The sequence below is a fragment of the Rousettus aegyptiacus genome, unplaced genomic scaffold, assembly GCF_014176215.1.
Source record: "Rousettus aegyptiacus isolate mRouAeg1 unplaced genomic scaffold, mRouAeg1.p scaffold_m13_p_11, whole genome shotgun sequence".
In the NCBI taxonomy this organism is placed as follows: Eukaryota; Metazoa; Chordata; class Mammalia; order Chiroptera; family Pteropodidae; genus Rousettus; species Rousettus aegyptiacus.
Genome location: NW_023416286.1, coordinates 40505875 through 40526993, shown reverse-complemented (window position 1 = coordinate 40526993; position 21119 = coordinate 40505875). Strand labels below are relative to the sequence as shown.

General features: G+C 38.3%; 1 protein-coding gene and 1 pseudogene across 11 annotated transcripts in view; both read right to left on the bottom strand.

Annotated features, from left to right (window-relative positions):
• Positions 1-21119, bottom strand: part of UNC5D (unc-5 netrin receptor D) — a 472257-nt gene that overhangs the window by 277444 nt on the left and 173694 nt on the right. The window lies entirely within an intron of this gene.
• On the bottom strand, positions 5627-5744 carry LOC118609832 (annotated as a pseudogene).

Here is a 21119-nt window from a genome sequence, read left to right as displayed (position 1 = left end):
ACTGGATCTCAGGCATCATTCATGGAGGCTGGTAATTTGCATTCCATTATGCCTGCGAAGGTCCATGGCCCAACTCAGTGGTTCCTGAAATCTGTGTTTGTAGCAAAGTCATTAGGAGGCTTGTTAAAAGGTGATTCCAGCAACATTGATCCTCACCCAATAGTAAGAGACAGCAAGTAGGCCTGAGCGAGTGTTACTCCAGCTCTCACACAGCACCACTACCTTGAAAATCCTACACAAGAGATATTAACTGAGGTCCCCATATGCAACATACTGCCTGAAATTGCAGAGTCAATGACAACAAAAGCACTACCCTCAAAGAACTTTTAGTCTGTTAACTGCTCCACTTATTCCAGACCAAGTAGCCAGTGGGTGCTCTGTAAACAGTAGTTGAAAATGATGGTGCCAGAACCTGCCAGCCGGTGCTCAATGGATGTTCAATTGTAGAATGAGATGATACTTCTCCGAGTACAGTATGGATGGCAAACTCCCCACATATGCTCTGAATAGAAATGAGATGAGTCATGATGCTCATAAGTACCAATAACATGTACCTATGCCACAGTTTTTAAAAACTTAAATAAGAACAAGAAACTAGGAGCCAGAACAATTTGTCCCCACCTTCTCGTTGAAACAAAATGCAAAACAGTATGGAATGTTTTGGGGACAAAAACAATCTCAAAGAAGATGTCGAAATTGCCTCGCTTGCCCCTCCTCCTCCCACAGAGGAGTCAGGCCTGTGCTATGGTTGGGTTCCTTGAGAAACCACAGGGAAGGGCTTGCTCAAAGCTGGAAGCTCAGGATAAGCCTGCAGCACTTTAGAAGGCTGAAGGTCCTACAGAAGCACAGGTAAGTGCAAAGCTCAAGTCCTGGGACAGATCAGCACAGGGAAAGACTTGCCAGGCTCTGGATGGCTGTGATAGCTGCTTTTGTCACCTTTTGGGCCTATATGTGACCACTGTTTAGACATGTTTAGCAAAAATGGGCAGGCTGTGGTAGAGAAAAACAGATGTGCAGCAGTCTCAGATCCAGCCCTCCTTTGTCTTGCATTCTCATTGGGGTGCTCTCATTCCAAATGTCACTGATAGCATGAAGGCTGGATTCCAGAATTAAACTTGTTTACATTTTTGTTAACGTTTAGGAAAAATAAAAGTAAAGCAAAACCAAAACCAAACAAGCAAAGACTCTTCCTCTTACCTCTGGATATTCTTAACTAATCCACCAAATGTGAAAAGTTCAGGTTAAGCCTTCCCGCGACCCACCTGGGGAGGACACTGAACTCACTCCCTGTTTCTCCCTCACAGTTCAACCCCCCACGAGTTAAGTGATTTACCTAATGAGTGACCTCACCTACTGAGGCTCGGATAATCAGTTTCAACCACCTAAGGAGAGATTTATAATTCACTCCTCTGGGAGGCCTCCTCTCTACCACTATAAAGTGGTTTAGTTCACTAAAGCCTTATATAAAACTTTATTAGTCAGGATAATTTATCTTAGCTACTGCAACAAGCAATGAATCTCAGTGGCCTAATACAATGAAGGCTTATTTCTTGCCCACATAAAATCCAAAGCAGGTCAATGGGAAACCTCCTCTCTCCAGGACTCAGGGACCCATCATCCTGTCATCTTTCGATGCCACTATCTCAACATGTGGCCTTCAAGGTTGCTGAGGCAGAGAAGGTGAAAGATGAGGCATCATGCTGGCTTATAACAACCTCTACTCAGAAGTAACGTATCATGCTTTTGTCCAATGACCAGAACTAGGCCTATGGCTCCACCTCAATTACAAAGGAGACCAGCAAAAATAAGGAAGCCCATAGAATACTTAATGTGCACAAACCCTGTTATGATAGTAATAACTCTTACACAGAATGTTAGCATACATATCATGTCTGGAAGGGTATCATATATTCCCATAATCCACCTCTCAACAGTTGTTATCCCTGTTTTGGGAGCTAGGAAACATTCTCTTCGAGTTGTTTTAGTGAGGTAGCTGGGTAAAATGAGGGGAAAAAAATCAAACAAACAAAATAAAATTGAGTGCCAAACCAAAAAAAAAAAAGAAAATATATGTTGTTTTTGCACATACTAAGGATCAGAAAGTAGATAAGATAGGATGAACTGTGATACCTAATCAACAAAGGGGTGGGTAGAACATAAAAAGAAAAATCACAATTGATATTTCTGATGAACATATCACATGGATCTGCATCTAGATGTAAAGATCCTATAGTACAAGTGCACACACACACACACACACACCCAAAAACAGCCAAATCTATTGTTATGTTGTCAGCTGTATGCACAAATAGGAGGTTCTTACTCAGTGCACCAAAGAAAATGGAATCCAATTATTATCCTGGTGATTTCTACCTTCCACCATTCAATGTTCTTTACTGAGAATTAGAAAAAAATTAGATGTCCTTCATATCATTTTTGAGCTGTAGTGGGCTGTTGAGCACATGAAGGGAATTTCTTCAACTCTTAGGTGAATTCCCATTATTGTGCAGAGGTTGAGAAAAAGCATCAGGCATTCATTCATCATCCACCTATCTACTCATAATCAATCCATCCACCCAAAAAATATTGAATGACTACCATGTGCCAGGCACTACTCTGAAATTTGGCGATATAGTAGTGAATAACACTTACAAAAATCCCTGTCTTTGTGGAATTTATATTCCAGAGGAAATGTGGATTCCTTGTTTGCAAGATATTCTAGTTTGTTGTGTTTTTTCAGTCTTCCTTTTCTTCCCCATTTTCCACAGATAAACTTGATGGGCCTGTTTCCGGATTCTACATACTCCCACATTGTCAACTAAAGTTGACACTTTCCCTGTAATCGAGGTCATCAGCTCATCGTTTCTTAGAGGTTCTGTCACCTACTGTCAGGGCAATCACATTTAAGGAGACACTACATTCCACAATTGACAACTTGAATATTATTTTCACATTTTGCTCTGCTTGGTTCACTGCTCGATGAGTCTGGTAGGGTGATGACTGTTTTACCTTTATGATTTGTTTTTGTTACTTTCACACCTGTGCCATTAACCCCCCATGGAAAAGTTGGCTTCCAACACTCTACTTTATGCGATGCCTTCCATCGCAATATCTTTTTCCATTTTTCATGTTTGCTCACTCTACTCACAATTCTTTATGTCAGTATAAGTAACGTATGGAAAGGTCCAATGCAAGAAGAAATGTGGGTTTTATGCTCATCATTGTTAAATACTTCTGTGAATTTAAGCAAGTTACTTAACCTCTTCTGTGTTTCAAAAGGATTCTTGGTTCAGAGTTTCTGAGCAAAGAACATTTTCTCCATATTTTATTTACCAAGGGGCTTTATGGTGATAGGGACTACATGCTCTATTTTATTTTCCCAGAATGGTCTCTATTTCACACATCCCTTCCCATAAGTATGCTATCATTCTTGTCAGACTGTCTTAATTTCCATTAAAAACACAAGGTTACAGTTCACATGGTTGCTTACCGGGGCATTTTGCATTCAGATCAAAACCTCACACTTTTCTCAACGTTTTGCCAAATAGTCCTTTTTCTAGCTTCCTCCCACTCTACCATTTACCTCAGCTTAAGACCACTTATCAGCTTATTGTTCATCCTGCTAACCCACTCATGTCTCCAGGAATCACTCATCATTCCCTTATTTGTGCACTGCTCCCCTAGGCCAATGCTCTCCAAACCCTCTCCCTTTCTTTTCAGTACAGGTACTAAACTGCCGCTGCATCCCCTGCACTGACGCCATTCTCCTGACGATGCCTCAAACCCCCACACATACTCTCCATCATGAGGTTTTTTATCTGACTTATAGAAATAGGTAAGTGTCCTTTTGCAGGACTCTTTAACTACGTAAGTCTCAAGACTCCTTTTGCTTTCTTATAATAGATTTCTGCATAAAGATTTCCTAGATTTCCTGGAACACTAAATTTCCTACTTTCTGCATAAGTGGAAAACTTCATTTAAACACTGTGTGCTTGAGGTCTGTCTTGAGGTCATACAGTCCCTTTTCATTCTGTTCTTGTTGTCCTTAACTCCTTAAAGACAAGGCATGAAAAAATTAAACTGCTTCACTTGTCCAGTAAGAAATCATCAAGCAAACACTGAAGTGTTTGTTTATTTTGTTGTAATTTATACAGCCATTAAATGGTTGGCAGTAATACACAATAAAGCATCAATACATCTCATTGGAATGGCAGTTCCCTCTTTTAGTAACTCAGTCGATCTTTAAATACTCACCAAATGCCACATTCTACAATAGCTCCCAGGCAAAAGATGCGTCTATCAGTATATATTTGTTTAATTCATTAAGTAAAATGTATAAAAGTGGTTGTGGTCTACTGCAGATAACATTGTTAGCTTCCAGAATATTAAGTCTAGCTAAGCTAGAGAAAAGAACATGGATACACACTAATAAGAGAAAGAGGTAATATGATGGAAGGTGCTAATGCAACAGTTGGATGTTTTTACTCCCTTTCTTTTGGTATTAATTGCTTTAGGGTCCACTGGGGAACTTTGATTAATATAGTAAAAAATTTAGTGTTCTTTCCAGCATTTTATATATTGGTTTGTAAGGTGTTGCAACTCATATTAATTATAAGAGCCTTCACTGAATGCTGTCTTCGCTAAAATATGACATGCTTTATGCAGTGCCTTCTAGTTGCAGGGTTGTGGATGACAGGAAGGTGCTCCAATTCCTCAATTATCTATTCCTTGTGAAATATTTTAATCAAACCTTCTAGAGCATAAAACAAATCAACAAAGATTTATTTCCTTAGAGAATCTCTCGGAATGATCATTCCCTAGATACTGGGTGTTTAAAGTGATGAGGTATTTGGTAGTTAAACATTATCTGCCACTTCTAGTTGTAGAGCAAAGTCACCAAATAGTCCTTCTCAAGCAATAGTTCAGAAAAAAGAGGTGGGGTTTGGGCAGACAGCTGTCCACCAATATGTGATGCTAGAATCAAGAAGTCCAGGTTCAAGTGCTGGAACCCCTATTATTTCGCTGTGTGAACTTAAGACTATTCTTTAAACCTTTCTAAGTCAGTTTTTGTAGTTGAAAAATGGGAACTCAATCTTACAGGGTTGTTGGACACCGAAAGTGAAATAATCTCTATGAAAGCATGTTTTAATGATCTACCAAATACAAATGCAAGACCTGGGTGGGGAGTAGGGGGAGGTTCTCACCTAATGCTGCTAATTTGTGCTTCTCCAATTAATGCCATACAAACACTATGCTAATTCTTTTCAGTAAGTATTTATGTACGTTTTCATAATGTCCTTAATGTCAGAATCCTCAATTGATTTACTCACATGCCAACAAAATTGCCATAACCAGAAGAAAAGGTGCTCAATTTGTTATATTAATGCATAATTTATACAAAATTTTTTATCATGTTATGTTTTGGTCACAAAAGCCTATTTAAAAGAGGAAAATCTTTCCCTAAAATCCTCAACACCATACTGTGGTGTTTACAAGTCATTTTACACAGACCTACATTAATATTTCTCAGTTAATCATAATTATTCGCTAGGCGAGGAAACCCTTGGTTGACCTCACAGGTTGCAAGGACCTTGTCAGCTTACAATCCCTTATATTTTATTTTTTACACCTACAGCACCTGTCTGCCTAGGTGGTCTCCCATCCAAGTACTAACCAGGCCTGGCCCTGCTTAGCTTCCAAGATCAGACAGGATCGAGCTTGTTCAGGGTGGCAGGGCCGTAGACCTATATTTGTTTTTTTAATCCTTAGCTCCTAGCTAAATATGTGTTCATGATTTTACTTTCTATTTTACCAGAAAGTCATTCAAAAATAAAATCCAAAAGTATTTACTGAGATGTTATTTGTCCAATATTATGTTTACAACATCATCAAAAGACAAAAGACAAAGGAGTGGCTTAGTCATGATGCAGCATCCATTATGCATTCAAGAAAGACAAGAAGTTACGGCATTCTTTCCTTCATTCTCATCCTTCGGAACAATGCCTTTGCCATGTACCTAAATATCTATTAGGTTTTGAGATTTCTCCCTCTCACGGTGTAAAAACTGATGTTTGTCAGGCACAAATGTAGCACTGGGGTCAGGAGATCTGATTTTGAGCTGAAAAACTCGTGTTGATCATTCAGGTCTTAAGAAAATGCACTACAGTTTCCTCCAAATGCCCTTTTTTGGTTGAATGGAAATATTATTCGGACTCATAGTATTTACCTTTCTGGCTTCTCTGTGAGATAAGAGAGCATTTAGTGCTATCGAACTCCTGGAACTGTAGGGAAATTAAGGCACAGAAGATGTATTAAGTATCCAGAAGCAAAGCGAGTTATTAAATCGAGGCTGCATAGTTCCCTTTCTCCCAGTACAGTACATGTATTCAGTGTGGGCTACTCCAGTAAAAAAAAGACTGTTTTTAGTAACTTAGAGGTTTCTTAGCTTGGGCCCTGAACATACTATTTAATTCTACTTTTTGAATACTACCTATGGATGGATACCAGCCTAGTGCCTTCTCTGCATTATTTCATTTACTTTAACTTGCAAGATAATGCAATTAAGGAACGTATTATTCTCATTTTAAAGATGAAGAAAATGAGCCTCATGGAGTCTAAATAAATTGCATATGTTGAAGCTGATTCTGGTTGGCTCCAAATTTTAACCAAGTGTATGCCGTGATAATTAGAAGCTTTTACATATGCTAGTCTGAGAATGAATTATGTTCATGAAACTTGCTTTCTCTTTAATCAGAATAGGCTAATAGCTCTTACCACATCACTACAGCATTTTTAACTTGCTGAGAAAGGCGTAATAATAGATTATTTTGTATTATCAGCTACCACCCTCTGTAACTCCCACCTTCCACACGGCATGAATATTTTCTTTATTTTTCCTCCGCAGAAGCTTCTCTGGACAATTTTCTCCCATTTCTAACGCCAATTACCAAGGGTTCCCCCATTTCTCAGGCACTCCTACACCCTCAATTTTCTTCTGACCACCTGTTAATGCATGCAGCATGCTGAGGAGAAGAATCCTAATTAAAAAGTCATCAGCACTGTCCCATGGAAATCACACCTTCTTTGCCTGGAGGTGTTCGGTGAGACCATATGTTGCTATTCAGGAATGAGAGCTAAATGTGACTCTAGTCGCTTTGCTAGATTAAAAGTCCCAGAGCAATTTGCTGCCACTGGCTAGGTGATAAACTAGTTTGTGCTAGAAACTACATATTCTAGATCATGATAAAACTTGAAAGAATCTTGACCTCCATAAATATAATCCCTCTAGGAGACCGAGGCCACAGACCAACATGGGGATGTCCATGGTGCACAGGAGAGCTAGAGGCTGTATATCTAAGTCTGACAACGTGTTTCTCTTTCATAGAAAAAGAGCACTCAAATGTCACTTACCATAGTGAGGTATGCTGCCCAACATGAAGAATGATTAAGGTTTCCCAAAGTGTGCAGGCAAAATAAGTATGGACTGGGAAAAGAGCTGGTGATCCTTGTTTTTATGATGGTCGAATGTACTTTCCCATCTCCATTTACCCGAGGCTTCATTTTCACGTGTTCTCACTGATTACTCATCACTCTAGCATTGGCAAACCCTGTACCACAATCATGCTTCCAGGTTAAGTTAGTTTCCTTGATCATTGCATCGGGAGTACTATCTTGATGAATCTGACAAAAGTCAAGAGCAGGTAAAGTCTGCTCTAGTACTTTAAATTTGGGTTATTATCCTTAAAGAACAGGTTGGCACATTTCTGGATTTCTTTTAAAGAAACTTAGAAAATTCATAGAGACTGTGTGTGTGTTCTTTTGATAATATCACAGAATTTTAGGTTTGGTAGGGGTAGAAAAAAGTCACAAAGGTCACCCAACACCACATTTCCCATACAATCTGTCTTAAAAAGTGATCAATTAGCCTTTTGTTTATCAAAAGTGCACAACATGATTGCACAGCTCTTGATGCAAAGTGATGCTTTCTGGTAGTGAATGAATTCTACCTCCCCCCAAATTTAGCCATAGGTTCTAATTTTTCCTTTAACGCCACACTGCACGAGATAATTTTCCTCCTTTTCTGTCTGAAGTTCTTTCAATATTTGGAGACTGTTATTGACAGGTTACTCAAACAAGCCTAAATTTTGCCTGTCATAGTGCCGTTATGGCTAGGATGCTTTCAGATATAATAGTCCTAGATCACTATGAACATTAATGCTGCACACCTTAAAAAGGATGAATCCAGAATCTCATGTATTTTTGATGAATTTAAATTATCTTCCACCCTGCCTTCATAGCTTAAATTACACTTTCAAACTGTCAATCTACCCACTTTGAAACCAAGTAACTTGGTGTGTCCATACACCTCCCACACACAGATTCTCTCATCTCCTAGAACACAGATCCGTGATAAATTTGGCATTGGAAAGAGAAGAACAAGTAGCTTTCAGGAAAGGACATTATTAGAAACTAATCATCCATTACTTAAAGATAACTGGCACTTGAATTAGAGGCAATTTTTAAGGTAGACATCTTTAGAAAGAACTAATAATGGCATACAAATGAACCTACATATTCAAAACCCGCTTGTCAGAAGACATCATAAACATCTACGCATTCTAAATTCATTACAGCCAAACATGTTTACACAAACTGGAATTTCACCCCTTAAAGAGTCTTTAGGAGAGAGCATCCTTGACTTTAATTTGTATTCTAATAGAACAGGTGAAATTAAATTGCAGCAAGTAGGACAATTTCCCATTTTCTCCCAACCTGCTAAAGGCAACACAGAAAATGTACTATGTAATGAAACTATGCTCAACAAAACATAGTCCATCATTAGCCTGCACTGCCCATGAATATGTAGTTATGTTGTTTATGAAAGGCCCGGAAGGTAAATAAATATATATATACACATACATATTTATTTTCTAATGTATGTGCATATTAACTTTTAAAATGGTCAAGAAAATTTTCATTATTTAAGATTTTTTAAATCCTAAAATTATTATTGTAAATACAAGACTGTTGAAATTCCAACACTCCCACTTTCAACCAAAAACTGGATTTCTGTTTTCAAAAGGGGTCAAAGAGAAATAATCTCATGGGATAAATGAAATTTTTTTAAAGGAAATACCTCCATCTTGTGGGCATTTAGGACTCCATGTTTAGTATCATTTCCTCTGTTGCATTTTTACAATTTGCTTCAAAAAGTATTGTTTCGAATGCAAAGCTTTTGTGAAGGGATACAAAAATAAATATGCAAATCTTATTTTCTGGGCACTCATAGCACAGGTTAGAAAAGCACACATACAACACACAAAAGAGAGAAAGTGCTGACATAGGACATAAGGTTTTAGGTAAATATGGTAGGATTAGAGAGATGGATTTTGACTGCAAGACTCTGCGAAGAATGGAGCAGGTGAGATTTACATTAGACCTTGAAGTCTATCAGAATTCAATAATTCAGTATAAAGAAGCAGCTTATTTTCAACGTTATGATCAGCTTGAGAAACAGCGTGAAGCTAGGTATATTAGTTTTCAACTGCTATTGTAACAAATTACTACAAGCTTGGTGGCTTAAAACACAAATTCATTATCTCACAGTTCTGTAGTTTAGAAGTCTGACATGGGTCTCACTGGGCTAACTCAAAGTGTCGGCAGGGCTGTTTCTTCCCAGAGGCTCTAGGGGAGAATCTGTTTTTGCCACTTCCAGCAACTAAGCTACTCACATGCCTTGGCTCGTGGCTCCTTCCTTCACCTTCAAAGCCAGCGACAGCAGAGTGCGTTCATCTCACATCCCATCACACGCATCTTTTCCTGCAGCTACAGCCCTTGGGCTCTCCTACCTTCGTCTTGCATTTTTAAGGACGCTTGTGATTATACTGGGCCCACCTGAGTAACCCAGGCTACTCACCGGATTTTAGTATCAGCTGATTAGCATCTTCAGCTCCTCAAATCCAATTGCAACCTTAATTCCCCTTTTCTGCGTATCCTAAACTAGTCACAGGTTCTGGGGATCAGAACCTCCTGTTGGGTGGGGGAGGGGATGGCTGGGAGGTATTATTCTGCCTATCATGGTGGAGGAGGACCATAATAAGACACTGGTGGGTACACTGGGTTTCACAATGAAACAAAGGCATATGGGAGGGAGGGAAGGAAGGAAGGGGACATAAAACTTGAAATGAGAGACCTGAGACTTCTCAGAGGCTTTCGAGTATAGAGAAATATAATTTGATCTTGTTATGAAGAATACATTCCTGACAGCAGTATGGAAGGTGGTCTGAAGGAGGGATCTACTGGAGGTGGGCACACACCAGCTAGATGATGATCAAAAAGCCCAGCTGGTTACTAATAAGGGTCTGAACTAATATAGTGATTATGTAAAGGAAATATCAAATGTGAAAAACACTGTATGAGGAAAACCGACAAGACCTGGACTATAATCAGGGTTCTGGAGAGGAGGCTGAAGGATTCTAACAGCATTCGAATTTCAAATGTGAGAAAAAATATTCTGTTATCAGAGTTTGGGAACACAGTAGATACCATACAAGTATGTTTGAGGGGGAGGTGTATGATTTAAGAGATGATCAGAGACAGGAATAAAGGGAAGTTTACTTAAAGCCATAGGAGTCAGTAAGGTCGGCCAGGAAGATTAACTGAAATATAAAAATAAACAGCCAAGAATTGACCTTCAAAGACCACCTCCACTGAAAGGGTGCACAAAGAAAATAGAAAAAAGGCTAGATGATCGTCAAAGAAAACTAAGGACAAGAAGATAACTTACAGAAGAAAAAAAACAGTGAAAAATAAAAGCTGCACATATGTTGAACAGGATAAGAAAGAAGACTTACAAACCTAGAAAATTATAAATAACCTGGGCACTAAAGTGCTGGAGTTATTCAGCTTTACCAAGGTTTTTCTCTAGATGAAAGTAGTATCACACATTACAAATAAATACAGGTGTGAAACAACCTGCATGGGAACTATTGGTCAACTATTTCCTAATAAATCAGTACAAGATTAGAAATTTGCAAGTGACTGTGGGCAAGTCGTCACCAAAGCATAATAATCACCAACTTTTACTGGACATTTTCTATATACCTGGCACTGTTTTAAGGACTTCACATTTAGTTTTTTAGTTTTGTTTACTTGTTTGTTCTGCTATTTGTTTTTAACATAGGTGATATCCAAGCATTACTCTAGGTGTTGAAGATATATTAATAACCAAACCAATAAACTGGTTGTCTTCGTGAATCTTCTACTCTAGTGAATTTAATCCATCCAACAGTCCTCTAAGGCAGGTATTGTTATTGTTTTCTAGATGTGTTAGGCAGATATTATTGACAAAAACATGAGAGAGTGGAAGGCAAAGTCAGGTAGTCTGGCTTCAGAGTAGCCAGTAGAGGTACTGCCTCTCAGGATATAATCATTAGTACCCAGTGTGAAAAAGTGATTAATGGACTTTTAAAAATAGTTGTTATTTCCATATTAGCTTTGGTGACTTTCCACATTTGCGTAAATACACTTGCCTTCTCACTTCCTCTCTTGTAACTATTTTTGTTTTTTGTTTTTGTGTTTAACTGTGATAGTTATATCAATAAAGGAAACAGATCTTGAAACTGCAAGCAGCAGCATAGAGGAGGGTTTATGCCACATGGTAGAAATGAGACATCGTTGCAATTTGTGGAAACACGTTAAATCAATGCCATGACAGGTGCAAATTCAATAGAAAATGCTTTGAACGTATAACCTATGTAAATTGTAGTTCTGCCGGGAAGGAAACATTTTAAGAATACAAATCCAACATCTACCCAACCCAAAAAGGTATTGAAAGTATAACATAAGGGTGTGACGTTCCAGAGGGGAAGACATTTAATGTCTTAAGAAAGTAGCAACAATATAAAATCCACCTGTGTTGGTTACATACCTACAGACAGTTTCAACTTCCGAAGAGAGACTAAGAAATTAAGTTCTAATATTACTTACGTTTGAGGTTGGAGCTGTGAATAAAATTCCTTTAAAGCTTTAGAATCTCTACTTTATCGCACCCATCATTAAGGCAATGTCTTAGGCCAGAATCAAGTTTATCCTATCCTATTTTTTAAAGTCTATAACTCTTCTATGCTAGGACAGGGACCCCATTCCCTTGGTACATTTTCTTTCTCTTATAACGTTGTCATTTAATCTTAAGGAAATTTAAAATAAAGTGCAAATATACTGAAGTAAATGAGTCCCAGCATGTTACTTTTTGTTAAATTTAAGAATATTCTGTATATAATAGGTTTTTAAAAATAAACCATTGGTATTGTTGAAGAGAATTCAACATAATAGAATATCTAGATAACATTCATGAATCAAATTTTAAATGTTGCATAATTAAATAACTTTTAAAACTGTAGATTTAAGTTAGTAGCTATAAAAAATTTCTAAAGTTATAAACAATATAACATGCAGGAGAACTGAGATCCACCATATCTATAACTTTAACTTACGAGTGTTATTTAAGCATGTGGAAAAGTTTATTTGTTAGACAATTTAAGTACTTAAAAAGAAAATCAAATATATTAAATTTATAAGTGCAGTTTAAAATATTTAAGTGATTTAATTAACTAGGTTGTAAAAAAAACTCTTTAAAAATGATTGCTAAAGTTGCTAGATTTAGTAAAAGAATAATTAGATTTGCAAATTGAATTTAAAGGCTTAAGAACTCGGTTTTTGAGTCTGTACTTTTAATAAACCAACTATTAATATTCAAAATGAAAGTGGCCCTTAAACTTTCTAAGCATTAAAGCCACATTTAAGGATACCAAAAAAGCTCACACATATATCACGCAACCACACATAACAGACATTTCCTCATATATTATGAAAGGCCTTGATTAAAGAGCTACTCAAAATCTCTTCCAGCTTCTTGCAAGCATGCAGGTTTGTGTCTGTCCTGCTGGGCAGTTTGTTGGTTTATTCATTGTTGGTTATATGTATAGTCTACAAAGGACGACCAGGTTAATTTCAGTTCTTATCACAGAACCATGGTTATGACCTTAAGCAAGTTGTTCCCCACAGTTATCTGTCGTCTCCCCAGAAGTAGACTAATGAAGGAGTACTTCTTCATTCTTGTAGAGGATGCACCTCTACAAGATTTGCTTGTAAAAACTTTCTGTTCCTTGTTTGCTCCTACATTGCTAAAAAGTATGTGTGAACAATGTTCAAAGGGTGGGGCGAACACACTCCTTCTCCAGCTGAAATAGAATTGCTATTGTTATGTGGTACAATCCATTAATGGTCCCGTATATTGGATTTTTTCACCTCATCCAGGTGATAGATGGGCTCTCCACCGCTGCACATAGCTCTACTTTGCTTCTGCTCAGGGAACCTTTCCAAAAGCAACCCTGAGCATTCCTCTTTTCATCAGAGCATAGCACAGAAATAGGAGATTCTTCAGAAGGTAAGCAGTGCAGAAGCATGAGATAGAAACCCAGAGACAGGAAGCTGGGGCTTTTTAATTCATCTATGGAAACAGTGCAATATGGCCTTTGTCAACAACTGCTCTTCATTAAATGCCCATTCTCTACCCAGCTCGCCCATCACTACTCCTGTCAAAGAGTATAACACACTGTAACTTTCTGCTAACTACCCAACTACCTCATCATGTCAACAATACTGTAGCCTCCACTTAGGAGCATTTGTTCTCAAAACCACCACATCTCACACTCAAAACACAGTGTCACATCTAGCATTTTCAAGCAGAGGAATCAAATCTGCTTCATTTGCCTAAATGCAAAAGTGGAATAATAAAGTAGAGATCTGCTCATGCGCCAATAATGAAAATCATCCTGACATTTCCTGATTTGCTTTCTAAATAAACAGACCACTGTATGGACAAAGTCTGAAAAATATTAATAGAATGAATCAATTGATGGCAATGACAAGTGAGCCTTCTAAATGCGCTGAAGTAAAGGGCAGGGTGATCCAAATTAGCCTGAAGGGCATATATACAAAACACATCAAGAAAGAGAGAAAAACAGGCAGAAGGAAACAGATAAGGAAAATTGTCTCCAATGTGCCAGCAAAGGCTTTAAGCAGCTTGCAAACCTTTAAAGGCCTTTATCACACTCTAAACAACGAGGGAAAAGATGCAGGAATGATAAATAAAACATACCCTCAAAAATCAATGAATAAAAATTAATTGGCATTGTGGTTTAGCACTGTAGACACTGCCATTTGCTTGGTTTAAACCTTATCTACCCAGGGGATTTTGAGTAATTTGATGAAGCCATGTGTATTTCAGAGGTTTTGTGGTCCTGGTGTAATTTCAAGTTAACAAGTTCAGGCTCTGTATTTCATGTTGCAGCATCTGGAATATTTCCTGATGTGGAGTTTGTTTTAACCTACATTTCCATGAGGAATCTTGAGTTGCTTCAATGCTGGTTTTTCTCAAGCTGTCAGTCTCCCTGGGGAGATTATAACCTCTTCTAGAGAAAGCAAGCCTCAGGAATGTTTTGAAAACAGGAATCCTTCCCCCCTCTGTTGCTTAGAAAGCAGCAGAGCTAGCATTTGCCATCTCACTGCCCAATTAAGAGTCTTTTAACTTTTGGGGGACTAAATAAAGACTTGACAATCCAAGTTTTATAAATTTGAGGATTGTATATGTAAACGTGAGCTTACTTTTCCTTTTACTTCATTCCAAACTTCCAAATCATTCAGGGACCAGCTTTCCTGCTCAGATAAGCTGGCTGACACTAGTTGTACTCACTACTTGCAATGTTTATGAAGCTGAATCCTACAGGATAGAAATCCCTAGTTCAGTTACACTTGTCTAAAGGCCGCAGGAGATCTAAAAATACCTAATGAGCCATGTTCATGCAAATGTTTGTCAGTTATAGAAGGACTTCCAATGGCATAAAATCAGGCTAAAAATATACACAACAACATGTTAGAAATCAAAACAGAAGGCTCATTAGTACAGCAGGAAGGGTCTAGACTTAAAATAAGATGCTTTCCCATTTGGCAGTATGAGTGGACTTCACTCTCCCCCATAACTAAGCCCTGTTTAAAAAAATAATAATAATTAAAAAAAAAAAAAGTAATGCTTCCTTCACCTAATCTGATAAATAATGCATTGGTAATAGTGACAGGTTTGTAAATACTGCACTAGAAACTGTGGGGGTCATGCATCTTCTTAATTCTCCCCTGTCTCATACATGCCACGACCTTCGGCTACGTGATTTGAACATTTGGCCTCAAATGTCAAAAGGCTTGTGCAGTTAGCCCGGCATATTCAGCTACATGTGATTGGATTCACTACAAATTCCAGAATTAATGTGTGTTCAACAAGCAGTTTTACTTCAATAACATTTCAGCATGAAAGAAAAATGGGGCCAAGAATTTAAAAATTGAAATGTTATTAGCCAGCCTCTCCTTGTTATTGGCATCACTATCATTTCTGGTTAGAGACTTAGCATTCTGCTTTAAATTCTCTAACCTCACCTAACTAAGGATATGCCAAATGAATGAATGTAACAGTCTCTTGTCTGCATCAAGGACCAAAGGGTGTCATCCAGAGGAAAACAGAACTACTGTGAAATCAGATGAATTAGCCTCTCCAGTAATAACCACCTCATCAAACCACACCCTGCAAAAGAGTTAGGAAAAATGAGTTGTTAATATATCAATCAATGACTTCAACTAAGATAATCTCCTGGAGCTTCTCAAATATTTTCTCCACACACGCATGGCAATGGAGACCGAGAGAGAGAGAGAGAGAGAGAGAGAGAGAGAGAGAGAGAGAGAGAGAGGAAAAAAAGAGGCACAGAAAACAGAGGGAATAAAAGAGTTTTTATACTTAGATAATGAAAACACCACTTATTTGTTACACGGTAAGAAATAACGGGACAACCCAATAAAATGTGAAGCCTGCATAAGGTACCTGGGCTTCAAAAAGGCCAGCCATACTGTTTTATTGCACTTTCAAAGCATGCGTCTGACCCTGAATGTATACCAACCACGTCCAGCATCCCTGGGCTTTGCCCCTGTGTACCTGTTTTCATCCATTTAAACATGTCTTGTTATTTAAGATCAGTGTCTTGGTTTTCCTTAGTGGCATAATTGAGGGCTTTCTATGCCAGCTTTGTTCTCTTATTTTCCTTCGGATGCTATTAATTAAAGATTTCATGTTGGAGTAAAGAAAGACTGAATCCCATGGCCCAGAGGTCAGCACTGGTGGCTTCAGGAAATGGTATCTATATTCAAATACCAATCATGGTGAGTCCCCAAGAGCCAGCAACTGACATGGGGTCAATCATAACCATGACCAGTACTTCTCTGCAGAACATATCCTGACCACTTGTGCTAACTCAAGGGGTCACTCAAGGTAGAAAAAGGTATTGGTAGGAATGTCTGTGCCAGAAAACGGAGGCTCCCCATGAGCGCCCTGAGTTTTCTCTTCTGTTCATCAAGGGGGTTGCCCTGGACAATCTCCAAGGCCCTGCTCCTACATTCTGTTCTGTACCTATGGGGACTCTCCAGCAGCCACATAATTCAGGTGCAAAGCAGGCAGCAACATTCAGTCCACCATAAAGCCCATCGCCGAAAGGCCCAACATTCAGTCCACCATAGAGCCCATCAACTAGTAAAGCTTCACAGGTCTTTATGAGATGCTTCAGGCTTTACTTCCGATTTGGATAGGTCTAAGAAGAATTTGTTTGCCAACCTTTCGTGAGATTCTTGGATCACCTGGGACTGTGTAGAAATCCCAAGGACACCATGCTATTTTAATTAGCTCTTTCATTCAAAATGTAATGACTGAGACTGTACTATGCAGACACTGGGCTAAAGCACTGGGAATAAGAGAGTAAATAAGACCCAGTCAGTGTCCTCAAGCAGGTTCTCCCCAAATGGTTCCTAAGAGACCCAGGATGATAAGCGTCCTAGAAACTTGTTAAAGTAGAAGACAACTGCCTCAGACATGTCCTTTCCCATAGATTTGGGGCATGAGACACTGTTCCAATCCTTCCTTCTCCAGCTCACCCCCTTAGACACAGGTTCCATATCCCTACCTGCAGGTAGCACCCAAACCAAAAGGATGAACACATTTTGCACAGCTTGAAACTCACGTAAAAAAGGATACTTGGTTCTATAACAATAGAATTTGGTAAGTTATCTGACCAATCAGAACTGGAAAGGCATATTCAAACTTGTTAACTTGGAGATGACAAATGGCATGATAAGAATCCACAGTAGTTGTAGACAGTTAAACCCTGACCATTGTCATCTGTTGAGACAGAGAAAGAAAGAAAGATAATAAAGGGAATCAGTGGTCAGAATTTAAAGTTTGCCAGCATTTAAACTGAGAGGGCCTATAGTCTGAGGCTTGAAGAAAACTGAAACATTATGAGACCAAAGAATCTTTCCAATTATGTCTGGAATGAGGAAATGTCAATTATTTTTTTAAAAAATTAATATTAAGCAAGTGACACAAAAAGAGAAAGGGGAAGAATTAAGTAAGTATGTAATCATTTTACAGGCTATATGATTTAATCTTCAGAGCAACCAGAATTACAGGTAGGTATTATTATCCCCTTAATAGAGAAGGAAAATGAAGCCCAGTCAGAGACAATAAGAAAATTTGCTCAAGGACATACATTAATAAATTTCTGAGCTAAAACCCAAAACCTTGTTTAAATGCGCTAGAAGTAAAATAAGTAGAGGCATCTCAGGCATTAATAGATGATACCTGCTAAGAAAATTAAAAGTGAGATACATGTTTACTGGGAATGACTTGCAACACCCCAAAGAGTAGGCCAGTGTCCACCCCATAAATCATGTTTCCCACTGTTCTAACATGCCAGAGAACATTACCAAAAAGTGCTGTATTAAGCCTAGATTCTTAAGTAATGAAGTCAGGCACTACTGATTTAACAACTCTTGACTTTTAACAAATATTCTGACAGATAAGGTCAATTACATCAATAACTCTCCTTAGCCCACTGTGGTCAAGCAGATCCTGCCTCACTTAACACGTTTTTACTTTTCTAAGCAAAGTGACGCTGTGACAAGCCACACAAAAATTAAAGCTTTCTGGAAGAGCCCTACCTGATGTTTTTAACAAGCTTTAAGGACATAATATAAAATGTTAGGTAGAAGTGAAAATCTGCAACTGACAGCGATATTGCTTAGGCATCCACAAACAGAAGTTAATTTTGACCAAACTTGTGACTTCTTGTGTCCTTGAGTAGTGGATCTCAAAAGTGTGCTGCTCCCTTAACCTGCAGCACCAGCACCACCCAGAAATGCAAATTTTTGGCTCCATCCCAGACCTACAGAAGCAGCAATTCTGCAGGGTGGGACCCAGCGATCTGTTTTAACAAGCTCTCCTGACTTTGATACACATTTAAATGTGAGAACCACTGGCCTACAGAGAACAATAGTCTAGTAACCCAAGTTCTACATAAACAGGAAAGACTCAGAAGCTCCAGTGAATTATGCCAGGTAATACTCTAATGAAATTCCTTCCAGAACTTGGGATCAGAAATATGTTTGCCTCTTTCGATAACTGTTTTCTCTTTCTTAAAATAAAAACTATCTGAATTATGCAGGCCATTGGCAGGTTCCCTTAAGTGCTAGAAAGTAGTCTCTAAATGTATGGCTGTTTTGTATATTTGGTTCACAACTGCCATCTGGACTTCTTAAAAATTTATTTTAACTAAAAAAAGAGTCCATGCATTTTGCTCATTCCCTGCCCCTTACCTCTGGCAACCACCAATCTGTTGTTAATATCTATTCTATCATCTACCTATTTATCTATATTAGTTTGCACATATAGGAGAGATCACATGGTATTTGTTTTTCTCTGACTTATTTCACGTAGTATAATGCCCTCTAGATCTAGTCATGTTGTCGCAAATCACAAAAATTAATATTTTTTTTGTGGCTGAATAATATTCCATACCTTAGCTATTGTATATAGTGTTGCAGTGAAGCTTCTTGAGTTAGTGCTCCTATTTTCTTATAATAAGTACCCAGAAGAGGAATTGCTGGGTCATAAGGTAGTTCTATTTTCAATTTTTCGAGGCACCTCCATACCATTTTCCACAGTGGCTGCACCAATATATATTCCCACCAACAGTGCACAAGGATTCCCTTTTCTCTGGGTCCTCACCACTGCTTGTTATTTCTAGTCTTCATTATAATAGCCATTCTAACAGATGTGAGGTGGTATCTCATCCTAGTTTTGGTTTGCATTTCCTTTGTGATTAATGACGTAGAGTATCTTTTCATGTACCTGTTGGTCATCTGTATGTCTTCCTTGGAAAAATATCTAGAATGGTATTCTGCTGTTTTACAATTAGTGTTCCTGTGTTCAACCTCTTTTAATATCCAGAAGCCGACCTGTCCAGACTGAGGAGGTCCAAGAACTACTTTGGTAACAGTCATGGCCACACCTTTCCACTCCTATTCTACACAACATGAAGAAATTGAAGTAAAAGAGGGAAATTTGGCAGGTTGGTAGATCACACAGTAGTTCATAAACCCAGGACTCTAAAATCCAGGTATAGTGTACAATTAAATGTGCTATGCGATTCAAAGGAAACAGACTCAGTATTAACATTTTTCTTTTATGCTTTCATCTATTTCTCTGACTCTGTATTTTTCTGCTATTAGGAGAACTGCAGAGACGGGGAGAGGAGGAGGAAAGAAAAAGATGGCTGGCAGAAAACAAAGAGAGCCCTTTCTGCCGTGTGTGGGCAGGAGGTTAATTTTACACTCCAGCTAAAGGAAGATGAGGAATGTCCTGGCAGGCAGGAGAGTGGGTGGGTGGCAGATGTCTCACTCTGCCTTTTAGAAACACATGTTTGAAAGTGGAGTCCTGAATATATTACCCCGCCTTTCCCCTGAGATGCAAGGCTGCAAAGAGGCCTGCAAGGAGGAAACACAGACCCCAAAAAAGGTAAAAAAAAAAAAAAAAGAAAAAAGAAAAAAAAAAGAATTAGGCCAAATAGCAACTAGGAGAAGAAATGAACTGAGAAAATGCCAAAGGTCTTTATATTTTCTTGTCTCCATTCCCCCAATACAAACATAAAACTAAATGTTAAAGAAACAGAATTATCCTCTTATCCAATTTACTCTTTACTGTTTTAGGACTCTGTAGTCAAGGTGGCCCCTGTGTGTCCTTCAAATTATAATCAAAGGGTTGCCAGAAATTTGAATGTTCACAAGCAATGCCACACACTTCCAAATTAACTTTGCCTTAGATTTTCTTTTTAGTGCATCCATTTTTCAAGGTCCTCAAAATACAATATGTTGGCTTTAGAAATCTTCAATCTCCATTTTGATGAAGATGGTACATAGAATGGGTACCATCAGTAATAATGAAAAAAGATCTCCGGAATTCTGAGATGGTAATTCACTGTTCTCAGTGCTAGCAAACGGTATTAGAGACAGGAACGGAAATTCAAATATAAAAATGCAACTACATTCCCATGCCACTCATTTGAGGTCAGTAATTAAATAGACTTCCTCACATTCCAATGAAGACATCCAGCATTCATAAAAGAAGCTGTGAGTATTCCACTGATTTTGCCTAAGTGTGGGAGCCAGAAGCCTGCAGGACAAATGCATTATTTAATTTTCTACTATCACACACTAAACAGCTTTTTTGGACTCTAGACATCAATTTGTTCCGATTCTAAAGGCCCCAGTAGTAAAAAGATATGAAAATATTCAAAGTAAACGAATGCCTCTGAAACTCTAGCATCAGAATACGAATGTCTCTATTTGAAGAGGCCATAAGTCTGTTATCTTTCCATTAGAAACCTTTCACATTAGTCCATTTGGACAATAAATACCTGCAGCCCATGGAACGATAGTCAGTAATATCCATTTAGTTTTTTTTTGTAATGCCCTTCTTTGTCTGCAGATCTTGTGCGAATTCATCAGCAACACTGTTTTTGTGCTTTAAATCCTAAAGAATTCAAAGAAAGCTACTACCGTGTCTCTTTTTAGCTAACTTTGGGTGCTAGCTAGGATAGCATCATGTGGATTAGATGCTTGATAATGTTCGTTAATGAAGGAAATTAGCATTTTCTTTTCTATACACACACAAAGACACTAAGCAATTA